The sequence below is a fragment of the Acinonyx jubatus genome, chromosome C1 (genome assembly GCF_027475565.1).
Source record: "Acinonyx jubatus isolate Ajub_Pintada_27869175 chromosome C1, VMU_Ajub_asm_v1.0, whole genome shotgun sequence".
Lineage (NCBI taxonomy): Eukaryota > Metazoa > Chordata > Mammalia > Carnivora > Felidae > Acinonyx > Acinonyx jubatus.
Window position 1 is genome coordinate 67,269,076 of NC_069381.1, and position 27,322 is coordinate 67,296,397.

The window sequence follows — 27,322 nt, forward strand, 5'->3', positions numbered from 1 at the left end:
GTGATTTCAAAGGTAGGGAGGCAATGTATTACCACCTCCATCATGTAAAATCCCTTACACGATCACCTGACCAAACCTTCCTATTGAGGAGGACTGTGCCGAATGGATACATGAGGATAACAGACAATCTACTTCATAAAATAGATATGCGTCAATCAACCAATTAATAATTGAATACCTTTTATGCTATGCCACTATCCTGCTCATTTGAGAGTGTTTATAGAAAGGGAGTGCTTGATTTTCCAGAATTTTTTTTTAATCAACTTCAGGAAACTTCTTAGTCATCCATGAAGTAATTAAGCAGCATCATTTTCAGCTACCTGCTTGAACTCACTGTGCCTTAGTGGATTGCCTATTTAGGGAAATAAAACCCACATAATTATGTCCCATTTTTAACTTTTAAATTTAAAATAAAGTAAGTACAAATATACATTATGCTTAAATCCCTAGAAACATCCTCCCCTTAAAGGTAATCGCTCACCCAACCATAGAGAAGAAATAATATGATAACCAGGCTTTCTCTCTAAAGGATTAGAAGCAGATTTTTTTTTTCCTCACAATTCCAAGAGTAGTAAACTGAACGGATATGAATTGGCAACAAAAGACTTGATAGATGACATGGTTTCTTTGAAAACATGGTTCCTCTGTAACCAAATTAGTTTATCTTTCTTCATTCTCAAATACCAGTGAAATCTGGCCTCTTTTCTTGACTAAACGAGAAGATAATTATCTCCCTATCCCATAAGGTTATGATAGGATTCTCACTGTTTTCTTAGCCTGGTGCTTTTCCCATTGCGTATGTCATCCACAAACAGACTACACAGTGTCTTTGGGAAATTGAGGTCAGGAGGGAATATGCCACTCTGCCTGCCAGGCTCCCTAGTATGTTATTTCACCTGCTGGGTACAGAAACTTCTCTCCAGAGTTCAACAAAGAAAGTGCTTCCTTGATTAATCACATACGGGTTCCTGCACCCAGGGGTCACTGGGTGACGATTCCTTGATACATAGCAAGAGAATCCACCATATAAAGCTGATATTACTGCTGCCATCAACCCTTCTGGTATACATTGTTCCAACCTGTAGGTTCTAGCCACAGCCAGCTTGTGTTAATAAGATTACAGAAAGGGACTCCGCTCGAAACTGCAAAAAATCCTGGGAAAACTTTAAAAATTCCCTATCCTCCTCTGGAACAAAAGAACTCATGTTTTTCCTCTTGGCAGATCTTGTTTTCTCGATTTTCTTCTTTTTCCTTAGTACTCTCTTTCCATATACACTGCCTAAAACAACCATGAAATGGTTTTGTTCACAGAGCGTTCTTATTCACACAGTTTCCACCAGCTCACGGATATGCAACCAGTCTTTATCTGAACTACTCACCACCACCACCGCCCCAAACAGCCTTGTCAGAGGCCAGTGACTTCTGTTTATTCATTTGGCAAATGGTTACTGAACACTTATCCCATTCTACACTGGATATTATTCTCGGTACCAGAGATGAAAGAATAAGCAAACCAGAAATAATTCTTGCGCTCATGGGACTCTCAATGGAGTGGAGAAGACATTCATTTGTCAATCATTTTTTTTTTAAATGTGTGACAAAGTGGTGCCTGGGTGTCTCAGTCAGTTGAGCATCCACTCAGGTCATGATCTCGAGGTGCATGAGTTTGAGCCCTCTCTTTGGCTCTGCACTGCCAGCATGCACCCTGCTCAGGATTCTTCCTCCCTCCCTGCCCCTCCCGTGCTCGCACTCTCTCTGTCTCTCTCAAAATAAATAAATAAAAACTTCTTAAAAAATCATAAAAATGTGTGATAAAAATTGTATAAAACTTGTATAAAAATGAAAGGTTCATGCAGTTGAGAGACCCTCTAACCAACAGGTATAATCTACTGAGGAATCTGGGAAGATGTTCTTGATGAGACAACCTTGGTAACAAGCAATTAATTCCAGAATAGCAACAATAAAACAATAAAACAGCTACTGGAATTTGCATGACACTTTTCTTTAAGATAATACCTCCAGTTCCCATATCAAAAGTAGTGTTTTGTCAGAGAATTCAGTAAGCCTATACTCTTAGAAAGGAAAAACAATAGTTACCAGGAAAAGAAAACACATTTACATGCATATTTGCAGTTTATGTGTTTCTATATTTTGGTCATTATCTACCTCTCCTTCGTAAAATGTCAGAGATTGCACACAGAGAAAGTCAGTGTCTTGGTTTTTATCAAAAGATCTGATGGTTATATCTTATTTGTAGTTAAAAGTTCATGGATAGACCTCATGCCCTATTAGCTTGCCCTACAGCACAGGGAAGCTCCTGGCCCCTGGAATCAAAAGTACAGAATACCGACCCCTTCTCCACCACCTACTAGTTTTCAGGCAAATTACATCAGTTTGAGGGACCTCAGCTGTCAGTACTTTAAAAGGAAAATAATGTGGTTTTTTTCATCAAAGAGTTTATGTGAGAATTAAATGAGAATACGTTTTAATAAACATTTGGATGGTGGGTTAGTATGCCTCAAACACAGTTCCAAGAACTTTCCCAGTATTTATTCAACTCCTTCTCATAACATACCAATAAGGAAGGTCGTATTAGGACATGTTATCACATTTACCTGTGACCTGGCCACGGTCATACAACTAGCAAAAGGCAAGGCTCACCATCAAACCCAGAACTTACTCTCTTCACCATTCACGCAGAGGCTCTGAATACACTAAAACACTGAGTGAAAGTGCTTTATGTGTATTCACATGAAAAATGTGAATTACTGTTCTTTTTTGCTGGCAATCTACATATCCATGTTCTCATGAGTAGTCATTCCAACTTTGCCCAGACTACTCCTATGCTCTAAATGCAGATTTAGACTTCCTCTTCCTTTTCTTTCACTTCCCACCCTTATTCTTCCAACAAAATTATCATTCTCTTTCTCTCTTCTTCCCTCTCATGTGCACTCTCATGAATCCCTTTAATGCACAGATCCCTTATTTTTAATCATATCATAACAGACTAATAAACAAGCCAAGAGGACTATAAAATATTTGCCGACGTGTATAATACCTGAATTGAATGTAAACAAGGCTTATTTAGCAAAGATTCTAAAAGCCCATGATTACATTCTAAGACAACTTTTCAGATGCTCAGTGGTGTTGAGATTTCAAAACCTGCTCTCATCGCTCATTGTCTTCTCAACATAGAAATTCTTAGGTTAGTTTATGCCACGGAGCACAAATATTTCACTGAAATTTGTGATGGTTCAGTAACAAGCCTACCGGTGTTAAGAGTATTTTCTGAGGAATGCCCCGTCAGGGGGAAGCAGGGGAGGCATGCTCAAAATTAGATTTCATTGCCATATTATCACTTATGCAACACCACAAGAAAATTGGAAGAATGAAGTCTTCTTTCAGTGTTTACCGATGACTGTGTGTGAACTTAAAGTTGGATGAACTATTCTGGACAGGACAAAACCCAGACTTAAGTCTCCTTCCATGCATTCGGGGAACTATTTGGAATATTGAAATATACTATTTCATACCTTAAACAAAATACATCACATTGTCAAAATAATAATAGAGACTATTTTCCTAAGGCGTTTTGCAACTTTCCAATATGTTAAAAATCAGTTGGGCAATCTCCTCACCTCCCCCAAAAATGTCATTGTGGAATCACGACTATGGCATGTAAGGGGATTGTTCTTATATATAACACTTTTATTTCATTTCCTTTTAAAATCCAATAAAATGTTATCTCCTCATGAAAAGTTATAAAATTTTAGTCCTCTTGAAAAAGATTATAATTAATCTGAGGTTTCAGACACATATTTAATCTATTAGTAGAAAAATGTTCTACCTCTACTGTAATTATGTTGAAAAAGTTTGAGAGGAGCCTTTAAAAAATCTTTACCCATGCATTAAACAATTTTGAATATTGCTCTTTTAGTGAGAACAGACCAAGAGGAAGTACACTCTTAGCTGCAGTATAAAAGATTGAGGCTAGTGAGAGAAATGGCCTCTGGTAGTTTTTACATCACGGAATTTTTTTATCGGTGGAAATCACAGACCTTCTGTGTTAAGGGCTTCACAATAGAATTTTCACCTTTCAAATACAATTTAGCTTTCACACTGTTTTGAGATAAGGTGTGAACTGAGTGACATCTTAGCATCTTTTGATCCCTCACCTTGAAGAACTGCTCGGGACCATAATAGCACCAATCTTGAGTAAAGAAGTGGAACCGATTTTGCTAAAACATCTGAAACACACTCTTCCTAAATAGTAACACCTGGTCATGCAGAAAGTCCCAAGGAGTCTTTGTTCCCAGGAGATTCCTCAACCCAGTTTTTGCTACTGGAGAGGCTTCAGTAACACGGCTCCGGTCAGCGAAGAGCAGCCATGGGTCCAGTCTCTGGGCTGTTCTTTAAATAGCACTGCTTCTCTGACTCTCCTCACGCTCAAGTTTTGGCTACAATGCAATTCCAACTATTCCTATCGATATTTTTCTGTTAATTAAAAATAACAAACGGCATTGTTGTCTGAGAGGAGTTATGCTCTCCATGGTAGATGCCACCAGAGCCTGAAAATCACTGACTTTGGGGAAAGCAGAACTCTGTGCCCCAATCAGCAACATCTGCGATATGAAAGGGGACTCCAGAGGTTAAAACCAATTTAAGCTTGTCAGTCTCTAGGCAAATGCCGCAGAATCTTCAGAAACAGCTTGTGACGAGGGCGTGTTGAATGGAAATAAGCTCAATCAACCTTCCGGTTTGGATCATTGAGAACGCTGGGATTTTTTTTAAATTGTATTTATTTATTATTGTTTTGTCGTGTTTGGGGTTTGGTTACATTTGGCTTAAGCTCTTTATTCCTCGTCTGGTGTTACTTGAAGAAATGTGCGTTTCTGTGAGACACAGTTCCCCTGTTTCCAGAAATCTTCATGGAAGAGAAGTTCATTGCTACCATCTGCACTTGGTTTAGGAGAGCTTTGATTAATAAGGACCACCCTATTGTTCATTTGTTTGACATGTGGAAATATTTGTAATCTGTTCCCGGTGAGAGAGATTTCAGCAAGGACCTGGCTTGACTTTCAAACCCACGTTGCCAATGAAAACCAGCCTCCTGAATCCAGAGGTCAGTGGGGAACAAGCAAAGGTGTTTTATCCTCCCATCACCCCCTCCCGCAAACACCAACACCTGTTAGAAGTGAGGTTGAAACGATCCTGTTGGAACTCCGGGACAGAGACCCAATTCCAACCTGAAAGAGGCTCTGATGTGTGGTGTATAATAAGAGCTGGAGACTGCCCACTGCTACACATCATTATCATTCAGATCATGAAAGAGAATGAAATGGTTCAAGCAGATAACAGCTGTTTTTATTCTGCTTTTCAAAGATTCTCTTAAACAACCTGATCTCATTGCTTTTATTTAAGGGTGAACACCCAATTGTAAACATAGGAGAGATGCATTCTCATGATGTCAGTAATAAAAGCATGTATAAAGCAGCATGTGTATTCTGGAAAGCTAACTAACCATTAAAGCCAAGAAACATAGTCTGGCACAAATCTTATTATGTGTCCAAGAGGACTTGATGGTATGCACATAAGAAAATGTAATGAAACAGCGGGAAGGAGAAAAGAAGGGAGGGGTTAGGAGCCAGAGTGTTGGGGGTGCGCACTTTTGTATCTGTGAGATGTTAGCAAAATTAGAGAAAGGCAAAGCTGCCAAGATCATCTGAGAAAAGGGTTAGCATAGCAAGTAGAAATGCAAGCAATTCGGTTTCTATTTCACTGTATATTGTATTACAGAATCACCTCTTTGCATTTTTTATCTATTAGTTATAGACAATGAGGCAGTTACACAAGCACACACAGGAAAAAGGAAGAGGCCCAGCTTTCCTTTTATCAGGAGCTCAGATCTCATTTGGGGCAACGTACGTCTATTGTGCTTATAATTGCTCTGATGATTATGATAAGGATTCAGAGTAACTTGCTTGAGGAATTCAGCATCACACATCTTTCATCAGAATTTCATGAAAATAAAAGTGTGTGCAAGGGAATTTTGAAGGGGTAAACCTTATAAAAGGGTTTATGAAAACCTTTCTTTTAGAAACCTTATAAAATTGATATTCGTGATAATTTTTCATTTTTGTAAAAATATAGCAAGAAAATAGGCAATCTCTCCTAGATGCACTGTAGGATGACAATGCTTATTTTTAAATGTTTTCTTCTTATTTCAGTATAATAGGTAGCGTCCTTTGCGAAATGGGTCGTATGTGTTAATTACAGTAGAAATAGATCATCCCTTTACTATACTTGGTAATAAAAATGTTTGTGTCTGAGAGAAGCATGTGTATGTATACACACACAAAGTTTACACCTAAGGTTGGTTTATGACCCACATAAATTATAACATTAGACCAAAAGATGAGTTCAACAAGCAGTTTAAAATTGGGAATCTGCTATTCATATGCTTAGACTTGTGCTTTAAAAAAAAAAAGTAGAAAGCATTAAAAGTGTCAGCTCGGTAGATTTGCTGCTAAAAAATTCTTGTTCACCTGTGCATAAAATACAACCGCCCCCAAGGGTGTGCAGTTTTACAAAGGCAAATTAATCTTTTATCTGCCCAATGTTCAAACTACAATATATTTCAAAATTGAACAATATAAACTACTAAATGTGAGTGTTTTAGATAGTTCTGCCAAAGAAAAACCACAATGCATAGTTTGGGATCCTAAATTATAGCTGGATTTTCTGCTCTCAGATGTTGATTAGTTTATGTGGGAAGGGGCCAATGAAATAAAGTAGCAATATCTGGAACCACCGTATGACTTTCTGTTTCTTTGTATCAAATAGGAAATAATGTGGCAAACACTGTTTTGAAAAGGCTTTTCCAGCTCAGTTAGGAACAGTGTTCAGATTTCACTGCAAAATTTTTTCATCAGGGTGAAAAATGCTGATTCCACGGGCTTGTGTTAAAACAGTAGTGCACACATACACACACAGAAGCACAAATACACACAAGTGATCATTCCTAATGACTTAAACTGATATGAAAATATTCTATTTATTATTGACTGTGGCATGTTAGTTTTCCAGGTTGTGAGTTACCTGCGTTCCAAACTCCTTTTCTTTTTCTTTCCTCGGAAGCACCTGGGTAGGGTCATTCTGCTCACTGGTGTATCCACTACCAAAATGCAAGTGCAAATCAAAGGACACTATAAAGAAGACACCCATCACCCTGGAGAGGAACACAAAAAGCATGCAGATTTATATTGATTAGCAGCTCTAGATCTCTGATAAATAAATGGTTTTCAACAATAACACCAAAGTAAGGATTTTGAATCTGCAAATATATCCTGAAACACAGAAGCTGCGTAGGTTAGGCAGCGAGGGAAGGCCAAGGGTAGAGCTCTGGAATTCAGAGGAGTGTTTCTATTTATGGCACGTTAGATAGTCACATGGCTATGAAACATGAATTTGGATGCCAAATGAATAACAAGTTTGAAGGCTGAGTGCCAAGTGACTTTAAACATCTGTGAAGTGAAAATATCCCTGAACCAAGGCATGCTACTGTATCACAAACAATTACTGTTACTGATCATTTTTCTGCTTTAGATAAAGTGCATCTCTTTTGGTGGGAGCAGGTACTAAAGGTTTTGTGAACTGTAATTAATCAAATCGCAAATGGACCCAACGCCCTCGCCCCCTCCCCCCCACCCCCCCGCGCGGACACGTGTACACACACACACACACACACTTTTTTGGTAAATCCATACAAACAAATTCACAACTTCTTAATATCTCAAAGAAAAAAACTGGTGATTTGTTACCAAGGAAGATACATTTCACCTTCCCACTTCTCCAAGATTCATTGTAACGCAGAATCAGGTGGAGCAGGGAGATACCTTGAAAATCTGCCCATTTACCCCTGCTTTTGGTATATTAATGACTACAAGATGTTGAATGCTTATTTGAGCAGTTAGAAGAACCGCTTCCCAAAAGGAAAAAGAAGTGGGAACAGACCCAGAGGAGCAATAAGTTAGTGGACAGGTCTCAAGAGCTCTCAACATCAGCACGTTCCAGAGCTTAGTAACAAAGCTGAGACTATTCCATGATCTCTCCATCAACGTCAGCTCTAACATTTTCTTTCATTATGACTTTTAGAACATAACTTCTCTTTCATAAACTTCAAGTATTTTTCTGACATCGTAATTTATTGCACGATGCTAAAAAATTAGCATTCCGCCATTGCCTTTTTTGTCCTGGTCGTGAAACGCTTTAGAGAACTAGAAAGAGGGGGAAATGCGTATGTGAAGCCATGCATTAAATGTAGGTTCCTCTTTAAAGGATGGGGTAGAACAGAAATGTCCTGCTTCCAAAATGCTTATTTTGATTTTGAAGAGCCCTTTTGCCTAGGTGCTGTTCTTTTCTTCGTTTACTTTTCTTTCAATTGTCTCGCTTTTCTCCACACATCCCTGATGCAGATTAGCACAGGCCTCCAAGCCCCAGGCATCAAAGGAATTAGGTCAGACCCAGAAGAAATCAGGTTGCAGGCAAGAAAAAAAAAATTTAATAAAATAGAAGCTATGCCAGCCTGGTACTTCTGTATTCCTTCAGGCAGACTAAGGAGCCCTGGCCTTAGATGTGACAGTATTCAGTAATAGGGATGCAGGGAGAAAAGCAGAAAAGATGTTTGAGAGACCAAAGATTTTAACAGTATTAGCAACATGATGATATGCTGAATTTATTTAAAGCTAGTCTGTCTATGCTGCTTGGGCAGGGTGGGTTCTCAGCCTAAAAACAATATTAGCAATTTAAGATAATTCCAGGGAAAATCTAGTGTGATATCTGCTTGCCTAGCACTTAGATTTTGAAAGAAAAAAAAAAAAGCTGCTTTGTACTTGTATTATACCTGAGATTAGTGGTCTCCTAAAGCATATAGTATCTGTCTCCAAGAAAAGTCAGTTTATGTTAGCATGTTTAATGCTTCTTTATACTACCAGGTTTTGGGTTATGCTAAGGACAAAAGAAGAGAGAGAGAGATTTTATTAGATGTCCATGCTCAGTTCATTCTCCAGATGAGCATTTTAGGTGCAATTATTACTGCCTCTGAAGTGATTGGAGGAGTAATTCGAATTCAACCTATCACATTATCCAAGGGCATTCTATGAATAGCTGCAACCCAGAGCAAGTTCTGGCAAAGCTGCAAGGCAGCCTATCAAAGTCAGCAATAGCATTCAAGAGTGTTTTCCAGAGTTAGCGAATGCAGATGAGAATATTTATATGTGATCTCTCAAACTATAGAAAGTATTTTGGGAAAGATATTTTTCACAATCCTTAGATTAGCCATTATGTATTTTCAAAGCATTTTAAAGGGGGTTTGGGAACGATGAAAGAAATCTTTGGGTGATGCTAGCCACATTTGCACGTTATCCCATTTAATCCTCCCAGGAGCCCCCTGAGGAAGATCTTAGTGTCTTTAACGTCTCCTCCTATGATAAGAAATTGAGACACAAGCATTAAGTAACTTGCCCAAGACCTTAGAAGGTAGCAGGGACAAAATTTGAACTCAGGGCATCTGAATGAAGCTCTACTGGTGTCTCCACCTTGCTGCAAGCAGTTTTAAGTGTTAAAAAAAGGCAAGATCTCTTTGGGTTTCTGCATGTAGTAAATCTCAGCTTGGAGAGCTTGTGAGAGCTCTCAGACGTACGTTAAAGAGATTTTTTAAAAAACGGTTATTATCAGTACTCTTATTATCAGTAAGATAATTTTAAGAAAGGAAAAATATTATCCTAACTAGCATATCCTGAGATATTATTTAAAGACAGATATATGGGGCGCCTGGGTGGCTCAGTCGGTTGAGCGGCCGACTTCAGCTCAGGTCACCATCTCGCGGTCCGTGAGTTCGAGCCCCGCGTCAGGCTCTGGGCTGACGGCTCAGAGCCTGGAGCCTGCTTCCGATGCTGTGTCTCCCTCTCTCTCTGCCCCCCCCCCCCCCCGTGCATGCTCTGTCTCTCTCTGTCTCAAAAATAAATAAAACGTTAAACAAAATTAAAAAAAAAATAAAGACAGATATATGTGTTTTTCTTGCATAAAATAATATAATACTCACTATAAGGGATATCGTATTATTCCCAATTTGAAGAAAAAGAAATTGAGTCAGGGAGATGTTGAGCAATTTCCCCCAGGTTATCAGCCAGAAAGGAGAAGTGCCAGGATTTAGGCCAGGGAAGCCTGGTTCTAGAGACAGTATATTTAACCTCCAGCTCCCCAGGTCATTGTTAACTGATTCATTATATTACATCGTATGTAAAGGAGTGGAGTTTTGTTAAGTGATTATGTTGTGAATATAAATGAATACCAATTATTAAGGACATGTTTTACATATGCACGGCTTTTGTCTAGATCTACCTTTTCTCTTCATTATCTACCTAATTCTTCTTACTTATCTTTTAAAATCCAGCTTTAACATTAGCCTTCTGGGATTCATCAGTGTGCTTTACAAGCCCTTCTGTCCTCACAGGAGGGCTGTAATGGCATCTTTTACATCGTGCAGTATTGCTGTACTTAACTTTTTCTCCAGCTGGACTCTAAGCCTCTTGAGGGAAGAAGGAACTCCATCTTGTATGACTTTATATCACTAGTAATAGTGCTTGTGATGTGGCAGGTGCCCCAAATAACTTGGGTTGATGAATGAATAAAAAAATAAAATGATGTGTAAATACTTTGTTGGAATAGATGATTGGAGGCAAGATGGATGATGGATGGAGATATAAAAGAATAACTGCCATATACATACAGGAAATACATGCATCAGTCCAATGTATGTGCCAACTTTATGTTTTTTTAAATTTTCATTTACTTTTGAGATAGAGAGAGAGAGAGATAGACAGAGTGTGAGTGGGGGAGGGGCAGAGAGAGAGGGAGTCACAGAATCTGAAGCAGGCTCCAGGCTCTGAGCTGTCAGCACAGAGCCTGATACGGGGCTCGAACTCACAAGCTGCGAGATCATGACCTGAGCTGAAGTCGGATGCTTAACCGACTGAGCCACCCAGGAACCCCCCAACTTTCGATGAACAGAAATTCTTGGACATATTTCTTTAAAAAGAAACAATATTTAATGGACTCATTTTCCTACCTTATCTTTAAATACCATTCTTTCTTCCATTGCTGCCTTTCAATAGCCATTAATTATGATTCATCAAATTAGTGGTAAATTTGCTCTTGGAAAATTTCTCTACTTGTTTGCAATATGTGTATCTAAGCTTTTAAGCTTGATCTCATTCCTCTTAAGTCAGACATCCTAGATGCCTTTGGATGGAGATACTGCATCATATTCTCTGGCTCCCTAGCTGAAGCCCTCCATTTCTTTCCATCATTTGCCTGGCAGGTGCTACTTGGAGATTTGGCCTCTGTTACACCCTCCTAGATGTTAGCAATGAAAATAGCAAGAAATCCTAAACCTACTGCCAAGTGTGAATCTTCTACTTCAGAACAGATTTTTCATCCTGGTCCTAACAAGGACTAAACCACATAATATTTCCAATATTTTAATATGATGCCATTCCAAATGGCAGATTATATTTACCTACCTGTCAGAGCAAGAATAAAAAGAATGTTTTCTTCATTAATAACCATACATTGTAAGAAAACATTAATTTCACCTAAAAAAAACCCACAGAAATTTCAGGTTACCATCATGGGTGCCTCTATGATACCATTTATGAATATAATACTCTGTTAAGAATGCAATTACCAGAGAAACATTTCTCCATGAAGGATTTGGGGTTGTTTATAACCAGAGAAATATTATCCACCGCTTTGAGAGTTGCTTTGGACAATTACTAGTCAAAGATATAAGATATAAAGATATAAAGGCATGTAAAGATTGGCCTTTTACTTGAAGTCAATAGTTCACTGATTTTTGTCAAGAAAAAGAGTTCATTGGATTTCCTTTTACACTATCGAACAGCTTCTCATTTTTGATCTAATAGACTATTTTCCACAGTGGTATAATTTATCCCTTTAATTATTTCTTCAGATATTGATAGAGAGCCCACCCTTTGTCAGGCACTACAGTGTAATGTATTTTCTGACTAGTGGTTAAATATCTTGTTTCTCTCTCACTGTGTTTTTGCCCTCAATGACCTAGCGTTTATGACTACACAAACCAGCCGGTCAAAATCTACAAACGAAATAACATGAGGGGCAAAATATACATGTGTGCCAGTTTATTTTAATTAATAGTAATAGCAGCCTCCTGGCTTACATAATGTTAAACTCTTAGAGATTTAAGTCAGCTAAAGAATAGATAAATTCAAATTGTTGTCGGTTGCTACTGAAAGGCAAAAAGGGAAACTGGAATCTTGCCATTTTCTGGTTATGTAAATTAGAAAGTATGCAAAATCTCCATTCAATTCTTGTTTTAGCCAAATACTTGTGTGTAAAATTGAGGCACTACCACAGTATGGGAGTTGTGTGTGTGTGTGTGTATATTTTATATATATATATATATATATATATATATATATATATATATTAATTTTTTAACTATGATACTGTATTCATAGAAGTATACCTAAACCTATACGGGATGCAAACGACAAGGAAACTGAGCCACTAAGTATAAGAAGTTTGTCCAAGTGGCCTGAAAAACCAATGGATTCATATACAAAAGTCATTGCAATTTTTAAAGTTCACCAACATAATCTCTTAAACCAAATTAAAAATTACAAGTTGGAAAATATTTGTGGGTTATCGAAACATTCTTTATGTCTGGCCTGCTCTGTGCTGACTCATAGTCTTGCAAGTCTCATGGGATGCTTCTTTAACACATTTCACCTTTCTTTCTTCGGTTTGTAGGGTAGAAAGAGTCCCTTTAACTCCTGAAGACAGTAAATCACAGTTTGTGTGGTGGTTCTCAGAAGACACTTAAAGAACTGAATTGGATGCTCTCCATAGCACCCTTGCCAAAAGAGTTCGGAAATGACTTCCAGCTTCCCACAGTAATAAAATGGCACTGTTTGGCATCTTTAAGGTAATAAAAGTGAATTTTTTCCATTCTAGTAAATGAGAAGAGAGGCCTGGTTGTTTTAAAAACTGATTAAAATTCATGTGTTTTCCTCAAATTATAGAGCATGATATGAGCACACTTACACGTGAACTTCAGACCACCTCAGAGCATTATTATATCCAGCTCTCTGAGGGAAACAGGATGTGCTAGTGGGTCAGTGGAAGGGAGCCTGGGAAGGACCCATCAGGTGCTGTGAATACTGAGGCCATCATTCAATAGGTGGCACTCTTCCCTCTGAGTCAGTGGTGAATGAATTCGAAGCGTGCTCTTTGGAGGATGTTATTTTGCTTGAAGGAAACATTGTGGAAGTTCCTAAGTGTTTCTGGCACTGTTAAACAGCTGCTGAGTCTAATCGCAGACTCTGGCTGTATTTTGGTGATGGGAAAAGCTCTAGAAAACAGGTTTCGTGTCTTTAAGAAAGCGGCTTATGCAAGGCATTATCGTCATTTGTATACAAGACGTTTTGAAATTCAGTTTCACTCTCTTCACCTTTCAAAGGAAAATCTTTTGTCATTCCTATTTGACTCATAGGGTCTAGGAGGAAGTTTGATCATCTTCCATTTCCCATCTGGTTATTCATAAGGCACCTGCACGTCTGTGATTTCTCCTAGACTACACAATGTTACCGACTGACAACAAACATTTTATAAAGGAAGGCCACCTTTCAGAAAAGGCACCTGAACATTAGAAGCTTGTCAGCCAAAGGCACGGGATATAGCTTTCTATCCTTCTTCCTTATTTCAACTGTACCAGAAGCCGAAATTATAATTGCGCTAGCCAGAAAAGAGAAGATTGATACTTTTTACATGTAGTCCAACCCACATTTGTCTTTGTTTAATATGCTGCAATTAGAAGGCTATTACAAACAAATTAGTAGTATCACGGAAGAAATTTTAATGACTTACTGATTTCAATTATTGCCAAATACCTTCATCTAACCGTCCCATTCTTAATTGAGAGACGCCAGTGTGTGTATTTATACAATCTCTTTGTTAAAATTATGCAATAGTGGCCTCAGTAGTTAGGGGCTAGTCCATTAATCAGGTAGACAAAACTCTTACAGAGGTTAAACAGATTATTACAAAAGTAGCAGAATATAGACACACCCAGTTTAACAATAGTGGGGAAGGAGGTGTCCCCAACAAAGATATGATAAGAGGAAGGGGAAACATCACTGCAACTCTTAAGGATGGTCTGTAAACACTTGAGTTCATGTTTATTAAGCCCGTGACAGCTCACTTCAACAAAGACAGAATTAGATGTACATGCTAATGCCTTTTGCTCACAAATACTCCCAGTGAGTCTGACCCAAATCAGAGCATCCGACTTCAGTGGGTAGCCATCTGTGATGAAAAGGGGAATGTTTCCTTCTGGACGAGCCCTGAAATACCAGTGGAGACAGTGTTCCTGCAGCTAGTCCTTGATTTTCACCTTCAAGTACATATTTACCTACTAAATGATGTGGTCTCCAAACAGACTCATCAAAGAGGTTTAAGAAAGAAAAGTGTAGTCCCTGATACACGGCTAATCATCCACAAAATATGACCCAACATGTTTATAGACCTATACTTGCCCTTATTCCTTTGTAATGTGATTTAGCCATTCCTCTCAATATTCGAGCAATGTGCTTTTCATGGCCATGGGACATATTTAACTATGAACAGAGAAGTCAATCAGTAAGTATTTACTGAATGAATAGGTAAATGAATAAACACATTAAACTGAATTTCTCATTTTTCTCATTGCTAAAATGGAGGTAATCTTACTTTTAGTAACTATGTAAGGGCAAGAACATTCATGTTCTTGATTTTTTCAAGTGTAATAAATTTATCCCTAAATACAGAAACTGCACTGTGCTACCCTAAACAACCTTCCTGCTTAAAAGTATTAAAAGTTAAAAAAAATAGCAAATTCAACATCTTACATTAGCAGAAACTTTCTAAAGAGTTTATAATTACACTTGAGTTTGTCCCCTTTTCTCTCCCTTGTTACCTTTTCTAGAACTTAAATTATTTATCTTCTACATTCCAAATATTATTATATATTTGTGGTAGATAAAACAATCACTTTCTTTCAAACATTTCTAATTGTGATTTTTAAATCTAACGTGTATAATTTGTATCCACTGTATAAAATTCCATTTATCCATTCATTTCACATATGTCAGTTGAGTGTCTACCATATGTAAGATAACCTACCAAAATTCAAGGATGCAACAGAAAATATTCAACTTCTCTTTATTCCTTGTGTTTCAGATGTCACCTAATGCCACTGGTTTACTTTGATTTGGCCAGGGATCTTAAGTGATCATACAGGCTAAATAAAGCTGGGCCTTTACGAGAGTGGTTCTGAAAGGTGTCCATACTTAGGAAGCATCTGTGACTATGTATGTAGTAAAACAGGTTCTGAATTTCATTCCCCTGGAATCAGGCTCAGTAGATTTGGCACAGAGCCCAGAAATCTGTGGCATTTCTAACAAGCTTCTCAGGTAATTCTCAGGCAAGTGGTCTTCAGAACATGCATTGAGAATCACTGTTTTACAAATTAAAGAGATTTTTTTTTTCTTTTCATGCCATGCTTCATTCTAGGTACAACACACATCTTCTTTTCCTTCCTCATTATATGCTTCCTATAAAACATGATTTAAATGTTCCTGAATTGTGCTTTATAATTACAGAAAAATCTGTTGTGACCCACAAGGACTACTACAGTATTTTTCATCCTGCTAAAATGGATAGGGGTTAATGAGGAGTATTAAATGCGATTTTTCTTAAAAAGTCACATTTTGATATGAAAAACACTTTAACTACCATGGTTCAACTCTAAGTTAGTAATTAGTTATGATGAAAATTATGGATTTTTAATCATTTACTTTGACTATCATTTTACAAGATAATTTTCACAAGTTTCCACCAGGTGCTTTTCTTTTATGCTTTCTTTTGTAATTTTCCCTTAAAATATTCCATTGGGTCCTAATACGAATTTTTCCTCAGTCCCTTGGAAGCAAGTGAGAGAAGTAAGATCTATTCTGCTTCCTATGTCAATAATACCTTACCTCAAACTCTTTGAATGGATTATTTCTCTCCATAAGGCCTTCCGTAATATGGCAATGTCATAGGTTGTGAACACAATGACATTATTTAAGGTCAGAATAGATAGAAAAATCTGTGACTAGCCTCTACTTCTTGTATTAGGGTCTACCATTCTCCCTTAGAAATGTTGGCTTCTTATTTCATAATTTGAGTTCCAGACATGGTTTTCTTGCTACTAAGGTTGATAGGTCATTTCTTTAAGAAAGTTGGATATATTTCTAACCTTTTCTAATTTGAATATTGCCATTGCGTGATCTGGTGACATTTTTAGTTTTTTCATTTAAATTTAATTAACTTACAGTGTTGTATTAATTTCACATGTACAATAGTGATTCACTAATTCTGTACATCACTCAGGGCTCATCAGGACAAGTGCACTCCTTAATCCCCATCACCTATTTCACTCATCCCCCCACACACCTCACCTCCAGTAACTATCAGTTTGTTCCCTACAGTTCAGAGTCTGTTCTTTTGTTTGTCTTCCTTGCGACTTTCTTTTTAGATAAATCAATAATCCCCAAGCTGCCTTAGGAGATTTCAGTTGCTATTAGCCCTAAGGACAACCTCCAGTCAAATGTGGCACCATTTACACACTTGCTTTGCATAACAGTACCATATTTACTTTTATTTTTCCTTCCCTTTAAAAAAAATCTTTTTTAGGAGGCTCACTTGGAAACAGGTCATAGACCATTTTCAAATGTTCAGTTTCTTTAAATGCTCTAAGCACATTCAGTTGAATAATCCAGCTCACTAAAGACCGAAATCTATTCTAGCTATTTGTGAAAACATAGTGCCCAACACCTACCTGTCCAACAAAGACGTTAGGGCTAATCAAAATAAAATGAACCATAATAGCTCCCCCTCCAAAATGAAATAAAAAATGGATTTTTATTTTGAAAATTTAAAAGACTAAATAAATTTGAAACGCTGCTTTAAAATGTATATTTCCACATGATAATATGCCCTTGGGCCTGGAAACAATTATAATAAAATTTTGTGGGGAAAACCCCCCACTGTTTTTGTGGTGGCATTTCTGCCATGGTTCCAATTAGAATTCCTATAAATCTTGGAATTGAGCAAATAGGGAAATAAAAATCTCATAAAATACCTGTCTTTATTCAAGCTGAAAAAATGAATTTGGATAGGATTCCAAATCAAACTTTCTAACTTGTTGAAGTTGATGTTATACCTGTTTTTCAATCTGTGGCAATCTGTGGCAACTTACCTAAACAGTTCCAAGTTAAAATAGAATGTAGACTTTGATCTTTCCTTTTTAAATGAAATCATGATAATTTTGGCTCAATTACCTACACTAATGTAACCATTTCCCCACATGGGGTTCTGTTAGAAGCTACAAATAAAAAACAATTGAAAGGTTTTCTCCACAAATAATAGCAAGGCTGAGAATCCAGGAATCCAATGCGCTGTGGACCAGTGACAGACCACGCAATGGAACTCAGCCTCAAAATGGACAAAGGAGGGGCACCTGGGTGGCTCAGTCAGTTAAGTGTCTGACTCTTGGTTTCAGCTCAGGTCAGGATCTGGTGGTTTTGAGTTCAAGCCCCACACCAGGCTCTGTGCACGGAGGCTGCTTGGGATTCTGTCTCTTTCTTTGCCCCTCCCCCGCTCACTCTGTCTCTCTCCCAAAATAAATAAATAAACTTAAAAAAAATGGACAAAGGAACTTTTTATCAACAACTTTACAGCGATAAAATGTAAAGTAGAACACATTTACACTTTTGACTGTTTCCTTTTCAGCAACCTCGTACAGAAAGTTTTCTTTATCTTTTTAAATGTCATAACTGCATAATTGTAAATGCTATGTAAATTATCTATTACTAGCTGAACGAAAATTCCAAAATACTAAGCATCATCAAACTTTAGAAAATACATAAATATCTGTAGGATGGTATTTTCAAATGATGCATAGAGGTAAATACAAATGCCTTTTGAATCATGGGCAACGCTTTAAAAAAATCTTAAAGTAGGAAAATCCCTTGAGGAGAGGCCTGACTCCCTTTATGAATGAAAAATGTTGCCATGAGGTAGAGGGGATCCATCCGGTGGTTTTAGTTCATCTTACCCCATCGGAGAGGACACCACTAAAGTATGTTTCTCACAGTGAAAATATCTCATGGTGAAGGTTGACCTACCTTCACTGTCTTTTCGAAATGTGTTATTGGAAAAGGATAAGTATTCTAGGTCTACCATAAGCAGTCAAGAAATTAGATATAGTCATAAGTAGGCGACAGCTTTTGTCTGGTAGGCTTGTAATTGTAACGAAAGCTCAGAGTTCTTTTCTTTTCTTGTAAATCCTAATTTACAGATGCAGAATTATATAAAAACAAGGAAAGAAAAACAGAAAGGCAAAAAAAAAAAAAAAAGAGGGGGGGAGCAAACTAGCCTATAATCTACTTCTTACAATCACTTACCAATAATGCCAAAGTGAAAACAGATTATTAAATTAGATAATGCTTTGGATAGGAAAAATGTATTTAAAGCACTCTATTTGAAAACATTAGTACCATAATTCTCATCAACATATTGAGTGTTATCCTTCCTCCAGAAGACTTCAATATCATTAGATGTCTATCTCTTACACTTTAGTGTTTATGAAGGCTTTTTTTGTTTGTTTGTATTTATCTATCTGTCATCTATCAACAATCCATCCGCCTTAGTGGAGGCCAGATGGGTCCAGTAGCTAAAACTACAGAAGAAGCTCTCCTAGGTTATTGTTGGGAAGTTCAATATTATTGCATCCCTAATAGCAGCTGTTTCTGTTTGAACTCAGGGTTATGGAAGATGAACTACATTAAATGGTAAATCATTAAATATCAGCTGAGTAAAAGCACTGTGGTGCGGTCCCTGCTTCAATCACCAGCCTCTGCCTTCTTACGTGAAAAGTCGCTCTTCACAATCACACAGTGGAACACTGACAGAAGGCCAAGGCTGAAACCACACAAAAAACCGCAAATGGCAGCTTTTGGGTTTTCAGTTGGCGAGGAAATGATCGTGAGCAAATATTCAGCCATGGAGCTGAAGCACAACATTGCATTTCACACAGCTATAAAATATTTAGGAATGCATAATCCCTTTAGAGCCTCATTTTCTTCTCCTCTTATGTGTTTATTCTCCAGGAAAAGAAAAACAACTGTTTAAATTATGTCCACCTAATACCTTAGATTTACTGCAAAGCCTACAATTTGCTGGTTTCCTTTTACTATTGATCCTCTTTTTACTTATGGGGATGTGAACATCACAACCAGAGATACTCATTCGAAACTAACACTGTACAATAATGGATGCCATAAAGTAAGGTTTCGGGACTGCTAAAAAATTAGACCCTTCTCACCCACCTGAATTCGGCGGCAGAATAATCTCCAATGGCAATTATAGCTGTAACATCCCATTCCCTGCATGGCTCAGCTTCCTAGCAGGACACTCACTACTAAAAGCCATGTCACAAGACAATGGTCTTTCTTTATCTTTATGCTGCATGTGCTTTCATGGCGCTTTGCTCCACCATGGGTTTGTCTTCTCCGCATAAATGTTGGGGCTATCACTCCAGTGTCAGACCAGATGCCAGTGTCGTGGCAAGATACTGGAGGTAACCACAGAGCATCCTCAGCTACATATTCTTCTCACCTCCCCTGAATATACAGTCTGCCAATCAGTTTTACGATATGCTTATTTGGCAAAAGTATCCTGTCCTGTCGTTGCCACACTCATCTCTGCTGGAAACATATTACTTTCTATAGAAGGTAGAAAGAGGGTCTCTAAAATGCCCTTAGTAGTTACACGTACAGACTCATTTCACTCAACAGATGAAAGGAAGAATTTTCTTTTCATTTCGATAAAAAGATGTCATATTTATTTTTATACCAGTTATAAAACAAATGAAATGTTGAGGAAAAAATTGTTCACTAACACCCTACTTATTTTTAAAATACCTGAAACTTTAAAAGGATACACATTTTTATATCCATCAAACTTCTTTTTCTTTGTAGGAACTGTATTATTTTATACATTAGAAAGGTGTATTTCATCATAAAAAATCTATCTTTTCATTGCTGTATTAATGAGCACCTACCTCTGGTAAAAATATCATGGAATATCTTATATGCACAATGTCACATTTTGTTTAGGAAAGAAACAATCATACTCTTGTAACAAATTATAAGGCCTGGAAGGTCATCTTATTGTGTGACCTTAGGAAAATATTTATCAGCTGTTTGTCACCATTTTCTTGTTAGAATACCGGCAATAATAATGCCAACCTCACGCATGTGTGAAAATAAAATAATGGAATAAGTGCTTGTCACAATACCTGGCACATATTAAACTCTTAGAATAAGTGAAATGTGTTTTTTGTTCCAAAGCATATGTAATGTGTCTCAAAACTTTACTAGGTAGTTTACCACGTTTCCTACAGTTTCTGCCCATTCCCTACTCTGCTGTGCATTTACTAAAAAGACTCCTTTTTATAGCTTCTCATGCCACATGTTTTATCCACTGGAAATCTTTCAGAGACCAACCGGTGAGACCAACTTGCAAATATATTAACGGAAAACACACATGGCATGTGGCTGGCTACCTCTTCTGGGACATAAATAGACAAACAGAAAATGTCACTAATGTCACAGTGTCATGTTTTCGAAGAAATAGAAATCTTCATGAACTGCTAGACATGATTTTGCTAACACGAAAAAGAAAAGACAACAATTTTGACAAAATTAAACTTAACCCTATGGGACCTGGTTATCCTCATGTTAGCTGCCTTTAAGATGCTATTGGCCTACACCCATATTCAGGTCAAACTCAAGATAACCGAGTATTATTTAGCAGCATTGGAGAGGGATCGAGGGGGAGGCAGGCATGTCCAGGACATCATCTAAAGGACAGAAGCAGGACATATACTTATTATTCAATACTGTCTTGTCATTGTGTTAAAATATATCCATCCAGACAACCCAGAATATTCGTTGGGCAGAAATGAGGCCCTAGAACCCGTAAGGGTTTGTGTACCTGAGAGCAAGGCACATGAGTGAGTCACAATTTATAATGGAATTTGTAACTCAGATTCTGGATACTGAATAATCTAGCACAACTACAAGAATTGTTCAGTGCAGTGTTTCAAAATTTTGTCAATCAACTTCCTCTTATTTTCTCATCCCTGTAATAATGCTATGCACATATATGTGCTGTATGAATAACGAAGACAGAAGCGTAAGTATTTCATGACAAAATGCTACCTGAAATGTAAAAAGAAACCACTTAATTAATTCTTAAACCACGTAGCTAATTTCATCAGAGATTAAGTCATTCAACAAGTCACGTCATTACGGAAGCCAAGGTTAAATTGCTCTTTCTAAAAAAATAGAAAGCCAATCTTTAAAGAGCTTTCCAAAAATGAAAGAACTGATTGATGTCGCCTCCCTCTCCTCCTGAAAGAAAAGTGATCTATCTATCTACCAATGTATCCGGCTCTCTGTATAGTTACTCGCTCTCATCTGTACTGGTTACAAAGTTTCCAAGGATAGTACATTTTAGGATGCTAGTGCACATTTCATTTCATAAGGACACCTCAATTTCTTTTCATTTTTGGAGAAGATGAATTTTGTCACTGAGCAGTCCAGACCCATGTTGCTTAAAAGGAGTCAGTTTCACACCAGCATTTATGGAAAGCCCAAGCTTGGGTGTCAGAGAGCATCCAAGAAGCGATGAAGCATCACTCGCAACTGCCATCTGTTGAGCGTTTTCCCGACAGCTGTATCTCTTGACCATCACAAATATAGATAAGCGCAAGAGGCATGAAGGAAGTGCCCAGCAGTCAGACACAGAGGAAAATTCCATGTTCATCTGTGAAACAACACTGCTTTTAATTGCCCCATAATGATTTTCTAACAGACACAATGGTATGTAGTGTAGTCTTAGAGTTGATTTAAAGCACACAATAAACCACAGTGCAGCTGAAAAACCAACCGAGACTTCTTAGTGCCAGGAAGGTTTTCGTCCTACGTGAACACTTAAGAGCATTTTCACCAGCTACTCTGTCCACAATCCACTTTTACCAAAAATAATTGCCTCTCTCGTGGTGCCGGGGCAGTTTTGAAAAGTAAATGAACATTTTTATTTCAAATATCGGCGAAGCAAAGTTCTGGTTTTATTTTTAATCTTTGAGGTATATAATCCTAAAATAAGTTCACTGGCCAGGTGATGGCCCCAATCTTGCTTTCCTGATTTTTTAAAAAAAACCGTTTAATGTTTTTATTCTTATCCTTCAGTGTAAAAGTCCAATTATCTTCAGTCTTTGCTTCTTACAAGACATTCTCTGACACAGCGGTTGAGGTGGTATTGGCTGGTGAGACATTCAAATCCTTGGCTTCTTAATGGGGGCAATTAATAACAACACTAGAAGCTACCATTATTTGAGGCCCCACTATGGGGCAGAATTCCTCTGAGGACTTCATAGGCTTGAACTTGAAAGATTCCAGTCAAAACGTCACTTTATGCGAAAGTCTAATACTCTGTTTCTGGGAATTCAGTTGTCAGAATATGATGGATTAATCAACAGAGGCTTTCTAAATCCCCTGCTCCATCCCATTCCATAACATAGAAGAAAGAGAGACACGGAGAGAAAGACAGAGAGAATGAAGGGAACTCCAAAAGATCAACACGTTTCCACTTTCCATTAATCCCATCATTATTATAATAAGCAATATATGTTAATGCTATCACATCTCTACACAACACCAACACACATGCACACACACACTCACGTTATGTACTCTACACTCTCATCTCTTTCACCAATTGCCGGATCCCACTTACTTGTATATCATCATGTTACTACCTGTTACTGCTACTCAGGAGTGTGGCACCAAGAGCAGATACTGTGCACAAATTAAAAAAAAAAAAAAAGAATCTGTGCAAAACTTGCATTAGGTGCATTTGGACTCGTTATCTATTTTTCGGGGTGTGGGGGGGAATCTGCATGCCAAAATGAGCCCCACATGCCCTTAAGTGATATTTTTCAAAAAAAAAAAAAATCTGAGCCACCTACCCAGGATCCCAGAAGGCACGGAAACTTAGAAAATACACTTTTGAAGCCTCCTATCTATATTTGTGAATTCTCCATAATGCATTCCAAAAGCAGCTTTTTCTACAATGACCCACTATTCTTGGTAGTAAGGCCTGTCCCTGAACCTGACTTCCAGGTTCCACTACTTCATGGTGAATAATGGTGAGAGATAACAGCTAAATGCACTGTCACCTGGATGCTACTGTTGCTTCTTCTTCTTTTTTTTTTTTTTTAAATCCCACAGATATTTACACTCTAATAGTCTCTGGTTGTTGGTAAACATTCTCTTGTTTAAAAAAAAAATTGCATGCATAATCCAAGAGGTGCTCAGGAGCCATGACTAAACAATATAATTTAGGGAAGAAGAGGGTATAGATACAGCCTAAATCTGCTTAAAGAATATTCCTTATCCCTAAATCAGTAGGAGAACATGGTCTCAGCCTACCATCAGTTTGTCGCCTGTCCTAAGAACAGCCCTCACTCCTGCTTTTCAAATCATTTGCAGTAAAGAATGCATTCACCAAATGTGTACTTCTTCAGCTGCGCCCTAGTCTATGCCTAAAGCACCCTTCGATCTCTTTCTTGAAACAACGGTTTCCACACACCAACTGATGCAAGCACTGCAGACATGTTTTCTCATATGAGAAATATAAGAACTGTGAAATTATACCCACATATAAATGGGACAAATAACTACTGAGTGCCTCACAGGTGCCAGGCAATGTTTTGGGAAGTGGAGAAAAAGAGGTGAACAAATGATTTGAAGCCTATGACCTGGGGTATTTTATATTGTTAACGGGAGAGATAGATAATAGGCAACCAGTATATGGCCAGGTAGTGACAAATGCTAGACAAAAATGAAAGCAAAGAGATGAAACAGAGAGGAATGGAAGTCGGGAGGAGGGCTTGTCTGCGCGGGGTCTGGGGAGAGGGGCTTTAAACAGTGTGGTTAGAGAAGCCCTCCTCTTGTGGTTCCATTTGAGTGGAGAGCTCTGTCAATGTCCCAGGGAATAGATTTCCAGGCAGAGGAAAGGCTGGTGCGAAGGCAAGAAGGTGGGAAGGGGCTTGGCATGTTTCAAAAACTGGCTGTTTCTGAAGGCTTTTGTGGCATGTTGGTGTAAAAGCTGCCAAGGCTTCATTCTTGTCAAGGCGGCCTCGTATTTATTCTACGAGATGATGGCTTTCCTCCTTCCTCCACCCCCCACTGATGTTAACATGTCCTTTCTTTAAAGAAGTGATGTAAGATTTCAATGTTGGTTGGGCATTGTTGTTTTGTTTTCTTTTGTTTTTAATAGCCTAACTTGGCAATATAAAATGTTGGCAACCTTATGTTATTCTCTTTTTCTTGCCTTCCCCCAAACTGATTCATGAAATACAAAACTCTGTTAAGCTCTGGCTTAAGACGACATGGACTTAAAGCGCCAAATCCTCCCCTCCCTCCCCCCCCACGCCGTGTCCATGGAAAACTCCATCTTAACGGGCTCCTTAGTGTTTGTTGTATTTAACTAATATTCGTACTTACTTCTTATTTTCCAGGCTTATTCTGAAAGAAAGAGAAACATTCAAAAATTCACAATGTGTATGTTTGGTTTATTTTAGTTTGTTTTTAACATGAAAAAGCGGTAGTAACATTTATGCCCGATTCTTTCATGAAACAGCATGTCAGCAGAACAGGTACGGGAGATGGGGCCCTCCCAAGATCTTTGATTGTCTGACATCAAAATTAAAATGGGGGTGTTCAGAACATCTGGGCCTCTCCTCCTACTCCCTCCCCCCCGCCAGGATTTCCAAGGGATACCCATGTTTGTTTTGTGTTTGTGTTTTGGGGGTAAGGTGGAGAGTTTGGAACCGCTTTTCCGCCCCCTCTTTTTTCTTTACAGGGAAAAGAGAAAACCAGATATTTTCAAGGGAAATGACTAGTAGTGGACAGTATAACAAAGAAACCCCGCTAAGCCTAACCACAACCTGACAGAATGAAAAGTGATTCCACAGCTGCCACTCACCACAAATCCCCACGAAACATGCCAGGAAATCAGCTGAAAGCAGTAGAGAGACTGCTTCTCAGGGGCCACAAACATGACCCCCGGAGAATCTTCTGGTCCCATTCAAATTCAAAGTTGCAAAGGGCCGTGGGGGTGGAAGCGGGAGACAGAGACTTAGCAGCCCTGTGATCACTTTCAGGGTTATGATGGAACTGATTTAAAATGCAAAACCGAGTTCCATTGTAAGCACGGACACACACTGGAAGCTGAAGGGAAGTGGGATTTCATTTAGTGATTTTCAATTTTAGGATTGAAATGGGGGTAGAAAGATCCACGCTATTTATTTTTCCAGAACTGAGATCGCCTCTTCTTTGTGCAGGATAAGTGAACACGGGCTGATCTATTACTTCTTTGGGTTTCCATGCTAATAAGGCATACTTCCCACAGAATCTGACAGAAAGGATGAATACCTTGCCCTGCCAATGGTTAATTTGTAGTGGCATGTGTCTTTCTTGAATGTTCATGAAGTTTTCTAATTCATCAGCACACAATTGGGCTTTTTTTCCTCCCTTTGCACAGAATGAAATGCCGAGAGGGCAAGAGGTTGAGGGTGTTGTATTATCCCTCGGCCAATGTATTTACTGCCCCAAAAGTTATTGCTAATTTTTTTCTACCTCAGGAACAAAATTGTTCTTCGGCAAATAATTTAGTACTGACCACACTTTAAAATGTTTATTACTGTCGAATCTGTCACAGATTGCATCAAGCCACAGAGATGCTAATCTATCTCATGTATTTGAAACTCCTCTGGGAAACATATATTCGGGCTTACTGCTGAGTGAACATGACTGTTAGGATTATAGAGACCATACAGAGTGAAGAAAAGCAGCATAGCTTTTCTGACTGGAAAGTAAACAATAGGGTGATTGTCGGCTTACACATTGGGGCCAATAGCCCTACTGCTGAGGAGCTCTATGTAAAAACCAAGATCAGCAAGCAGTCTTGATGTTTTCTTCTTGGAGTTGGATGTTGTCAAGGATTCAGATGCGCCACCCCAGTGAGTATGCAGGAAACAAAACAGGATATTCTTGTTTAAGGACTGCTTTCTGTAATTATGTTGATTTTTTATGCAACACTTGAACTTTTAAAAACTCAAGGATGCATGAGAAGTACTCCAGAGGAGAATAAATGATTGGGATTTTGTCTTGAGTGAAACGTTATCTTGTGTTCTTAACAAAATTAACTTGTTTGTATTTGTGAGTGGGTCTGTGAATTAAGTATACTTAGACTATGCCTGGTTTGCCTCCCCACCTCACGCACCCCCCACCCCCACCATTTTCAAACAGGAGGTCAAGTTGTCTTTGGAACATCATATTTCCTGCTTGGAAAAGGCACTGGATTGTATAATAGTCTGACAGGAAAGTATCAAGAGCACCAGGAGTTTCCCCTGGAAGGCTCGAGGTAAATGTGCAGCACCTAAGAAGTTCTTTCCTTTGAGCTATCATGAGCTGTTCTATTGTTGTGTATTCAAAGTCTTCAGAATGGAAACAGCTAAACTAAACTGTAAATGCTCTAAGGAAAAACATCTTTGGAAATATGTACAGTAGGCTTGCTTGGAAACATTGTACTTTTTTATCTGTCCTTCCTTGCTGAGGAAGGAACATCTGGCTCAGACACTCGCCGGTTAATGCTATCATGCTACAGACATCCGGTAACTTCTTTTCCATCCAAATATCAGTTCTGTGTATTAGACAAGGGATGTAACATATTTGTATGCCAAGACACGTGATTTGGTGACAATTATTAGCCCTTTATTTTAACAAAATTACTTCATGCTCCTTTTCTTTAATCAAAATGCCATGCAATTTCCTATTTCACTCGAATAATTCCCATAATTTTACAACACAATGAAAGGATTATAGATTAGCACAGGTCAATCTCCTCCATATTCTCCTTATTTTTCTTAAGATTCCAATCCACAAAAGGTCTTGGACCACATAATACTTCCGGGTCAAGGACACCACAAGGTCTCTTTGCAAAAGCACCCCAGCGGCTGTCCAGAGCAATCATATTCCAATGGCAGTGTGCTCTGAGTCTTAACCAT

At 38.2% G+C, this 27,322-nt stretch overlaps 1 protein-coding gene across 13 annotated transcripts in view; it reads left to right on the plus strand.

Moving 5' to 3' along the window:
• Positions 1 to 27,322, plus strand: part of ADGRL2 (adhesion G protein-coupled receptor L2) — a 619,307-nt gene that overhangs the window by 87,237 nt on the left and 504,748 nt on the right. For all 13 annotated transcript variants that reach the window (XM_053214320.1, XM_053214321.1, XM_053214304.1 and 10 more), the window contains exon 2: positions 12,853 to 13,027. The gene's annotated coding sequence lies outside the window, so the exon portion shown is untranslated. The remainder of the gene's footprint in view (positions 1 to 12,852; positions 13,028 to 27,322) is intronic.